The following is a 4,969-nucleotide window of genomic DNA, read 5'->3' on the forward strand; positions in this document are numbered from 1 at the left end:
GGAACCATATTATCCTAATTCTTTACTGATAGAATTCTGCTTGAAGAAAGCTCATCTATGGAGAAATCCCTTTACAAATTGCTTGATTCCTACTGGCTATAGTGGAATAAGCAATCTGTTTCTGCCTAAATGAACAGCTACCTAGAGGAAACACTTAGGCAAGATTACAAACTGTCTTTTTAAATTTTGAAAAACAAAAATCAAAGAGGCCTGATTTTACCAAGTTGACTCTTGAGTCCTAACCTGCTTATTAAGATTTTCATATCTGGAACATAGGCGGAGCACAGCAACAAATGTATTTCATGTAGGACAATTAGACAAAATCAAAAAATACTAAATATTTAGTGTTTGTTTAGAAAACAGGAGTTTATATGTTGTCTTAATATTTGGTGCGCTCAATTATGCCTTAATGTACAAGCATTTTGTGTATTTGTTTTTTTATTGATTGCCTTATATTGAGTGCTAGGCTCTTAAAGTGAGAATGCTTCTAAAAAGATATTTTAAGATTACCTATCAAGGTCTACTTGCAGAAATTGTGATGGGGTTTATTCTGTTTTATTATCTCATCCCCAAAACTCACATATCTAAACTCCATTATAGTTTTCCATGCCCATATATAATGGTTTAGATATTAGGAGTCTTCCAAAAGCTCATGTGTGAAACAATGTAAGAAAGTTTAAAGGTGAAACAATTGGGTTTTAAGAGGTTTAACCTAATCAGTGCATTAATCCCCTCATAGGGATTAACTGGGTAGCAACTGTGGGCTGGTAGATGACCAGAGGAGGTGGATCATGGGGGCGGGGCGCTGCCTTTGGGATGTATATTTTGTTCTTGGTGAGCAGAGCTCTCTCTGCTTCCTTCAGCCACATCTTGAGTTGGTTTCCTCTGTCATACCTTTCCATCATGATGTTCTGCCTTGTCTCAGGCCCAGAGCCACAGAGTAAGCCATCTATAGACTGAGACCTCTGAAACCATGAGCCCCCAAATAAACCTTTCTCATTTAATTGTTCTTGTCAGGTATTTTGGTTACAGCAGAAAAAAAAAGAGAGAGAGAGAGAAAAAAAAAGAAAAGCTTACTAGAACACTATGCACTCAGTATTTAAAAATATTCTGGAATAATTCAATTCCAAAAGCATAGTTTTTTGCACTTTCAGTGAATCATGCTCTCCCACATATAGGGAAAGGGGCAGTTGTAGTTACAGAAACTGTAGGGTGCTCTCCTAAGTTATGTAATCTTGTTATACAACTACCTGTTTTACTTTCCTAAGCTGAAATAAAGTTATGCGGAAGTAATATTAAGTGTGTTGCTCAATGTTAGTTAAAAAAAAAAAAAGTCAATTGAAAAAAAAAAAGGAGGCTGAGCAATCGATTTATATCTGGTTCTGAGCACATTACAAACGCCAAGAGATTTCCAAGTGTTGAAAATGAATCACTGCAGCATTCACGACTGAGCAGCAACAGGGAATGATATAAAATAAGTTCCCAGTGTGGGGTTTTCTGTAGGCCTCTCTCTTTGCGTGTAATCAGTCTTGGGCTGTATTGCATGCTTTCCATTGCTGCATCCATCACTTTTGTGGCAGCTGCACTGAGGACACTGGACAAAGCACAGGAGGAAAGAAGTCACTGGCCTTAGTTTTTTTTTTTTTTTCCTTAGGACTTGAGGTTGGGGCTTCCATCTGATTTAAAGATACAATTGTAGGCATAGAAGCCTGTGAAAAATTCAGATTGTCGGTAAGAATCAGGACAAACCTTTAACTCCTCCAGAGATCTTGGGGTGGTTAGAGATCTCATTTCCATAGTGCTTCTGTGATACATGAATGCAGACAGACTTACCTTGATTTTTAGGTATACTATATAGTAGGTAAGCTTTCTGATTTTTTTTAAGGGCTCTGTACCATTTTAAGCAAAAAAATGGTATAACTTCTGGATTATGTTTCCTAATATATCTCAAAAATAGAAAGACACTTTCTTTAGTAATTGAAGTTTTATTTTAGTACTGTTTCATTAGCTGGTATCACAAAGTGGGAGGATTCTGGAATAACAAAGCAAATTTTTTTTTCAAAAGATAAAATTTTAAGAACCTTTGTAGTTAGCATATTGATTAATCCTCTCAAAGGACACATATGGTAAAGCCAAATTTATATAGCACCTACCAAGTGCAAAGCTTTGTGCTCTATGTTGTTAAGGATACAAAAATCTTCTCCCTTTTCATTAGTGAAAAAGTTTTAGCACACACAAGAAAGGCTATCTTATGATTCAACCGGAAATATAGCAAAGGCTAGATGAATAATGCAGGAGAAATGAATTCCTGTAGATTTTTGAAAGAAGACTATGAAATAGGGAATATTTCATGGAAAGCATGAAGACAGGTGTTAAACAATGAGCTCAGAGGAAAGGAGGGGGCAATGCTCTGGAGGGGGCAATGCTCTGGCATGAAACAGCATGGGCCAACCTTATTATATGGGGTCCTTATCTTAGCCGTGCCTGTGTGAGTATATTAGAGGGAACACAGGAAAACAAATTCATATAATCAGGATATTTTTCATCATTTGAAAAAGTGTCATGAAAAATGATAAGTTCTTTTTTTCTAAAATCTTTCTGAAAATATGTGTCTTTCTACCTAAGAAACAGTCAGGGTTCCTCACATAGCTAAACTAGTAATGCTTACATGCAATTAAATTTGTCCATTAATTTTGATGTATGGTAATCTTTCAGTTTTGCAGATTTAATATTCACCTGGGATGATAGTGTTATAGACTGAACGTTTGTGTCCCCCACCTTCAAATTTATATGCTGAAATCCTAACACCTAGTAACATAGTGTTTGGAGATGGGCAATTTACGGAGATATTAGGGAGGCTTAGATTAGATCATGAGGCTATGTGCCTCAGGATGGGATTAATGGTTCTTATAGTTTGGATATGGGCTATTTCCTAAAAGTTCCTATGTTTTTCCTAAAAGCTCCTATGTTAATGCAGGGATATTCAGAGGGGAAATAATTATAATAGTTTAGAATCAGTTCATCCTAATTTGAATGGACTAACTAGGTGTAGGCACATTGGTGCATGGCTGGAGGAGGTGTGCCCAGGATGGTTGTTCATATTCCCTGTCACCCCTTCTCCTCTCTCTGCGGCCAGACTGTCAGGAGCTGAGTAACTTTCTTCCACCTTGCCCTTCAGCCATGATACTCTGTTTTACCATGGGCCCAGAGCAATGAAACTGGCTGACCATGGACTAAACTTCTGCAACTATAGGTCCAAGTAAATTTTTACTCCTCTCACTTCTTTTAGTTAGGTATTTTAGTCACAGTGATGAAAAGCTGCCTAACTCAATGACCTTACTGAAAGAGGAAGAGAGAGATTTTCCTCTCTCTGAGTTACATGTATACTTAGCAAAGACTATGTGAAGACATTACAAGGGATTGGACATCTGCAACCAAGGAGAGAGCTTTTATGAGGAACTGAGGCTGCCTACACCTTGGTCTTAGACTTCACAGACTCCAGAACTGCAAGAAAGTAAATTTCTGCTGTTTTAAGTCACCTACCTGGTCTCTGACATTTTATTTTGGTAGCCCAAGAGTGATGATTTTATACAGAAGTTCAAGTTCCCTGTGACACCAAAAAATCTCAACCAGGGAAGCATTTTTCTCACTCATTTTTCTCTAAGGTACGTGTCTGTATTAGTCATGCCATGTCAATGAAATTGTACTATCATTTAAGATACATTCAAAGATAGCATAGAATTGAATAAAACCTTCTTCCTGGGCATTTTTCTGAAAATATTATAAATGCAATGTGTCTAATGTGAAGTGTTAGTTTATTTTAAAATATGCAATGGGTCTTTTAGTTACACACTAAATATATTAGATATCCATTAAAGCAAAGAAAATTTTGATAGTATACTATTCATTAATACAACTGAATAATAGAACTAAGGGACAATGTCCCTTCTGGCAGGCAGCAGCTGCATAAAATCAAACTGACTCCTTCTCTAGCCCGTAGCCTACTTTCTTTTCTTGATGAATGAGAGATAAATCAAAGTTACCTAACACCAGATTTGTCTAGAAGGGTCTGCCTGAAGTAGCTGAGCCCCTAATTAGGATGTATCTATGTTAGAAGCTTAGAAACTCAGAATTCAGACATGGCATCTTTGGGTTAATTTCAATTCAGATAGTTCCAGAAAGAGTTCTTATTCTGAATTTCAGAGAGACTCAGAAATAATATGAGAGATAAAACAAAATACTGTGACATAATAATATTCCACAAAAAATTACCCTTGGAATTTTTGTAAGTGTTCTATATATGAACTAATGTTAAGTCATTTAGGTTATTATATTTCTATAGATTTTGGCCTGTGGGGTAAGATTAGATATTTAACAAGAAATAAATACTGTGTAAGTAATCGTTAAAGTATTATTTAGTGTTTTGATTTCCTCGAAATCTAATTACTATTGAGAAAGGTTCATGGGATACATATATGCAACAGTTAGAAGTAAAAGAAGTTACTAAGGAAGTGCACTATTTGAGCAATATTCTGGCTGGTTGGGCATATATATTTTTCTGGCTTATTTCTAATGGCATTAATTTAAGAAAAATCTGCACATGAATAGGAATTGAGCAGTTTTACAGACAATTTATGTCAAATTGATATTTTTGTTTGGACTATATAGACAATTGCTTATATTTTTGAACTTCATTCTGGAGCAGAAGTTCCCAAATAATGTCTCTAGGATAGAGACATTCTTTTGCATAAGAATTGCATAATAACATAAAAGTTACTTTTAAAAATCCCATGGTTGAATGTTTTAGAACACAAGTTGCATAGGTATAGAGCTATTTTTTTAATAAGACTTTTAAGATATTTTAATATAGGCAAGCACTTTGGTACTCTAAGCAGGAGACAGTATATATATATATTTATATAAGTATATGCAATATACTTATATAAATATATATATATATATATATATA

The 4,969-nt window shown here is 35.3% G+C and overlaps 1 pseudogene; it reads left to right on the forward strand.

The window, feature by feature from the left end:
• Window positions 1–2,422: 2,422 nt before the first annotated feature.
• Window positions 2,423–4,969, forward strand: part of LOC125610637 — a 12,827-nt pseudogene continuing 10,280 nt past the window's right edge.

The sequence above is a fragment of the Marmota marmota genome, unplaced genomic scaffold, assembly GCF_001458135.2.
Source record: "Marmota marmota marmota unplaced genomic scaffold, marMar, whole genome shotgun sequence".
Lineage (NCBI taxonomy): Eukaryota > Metazoa > Chordata > Mammalia > Rodentia > Sciuridae > Marmota > Marmota marmota.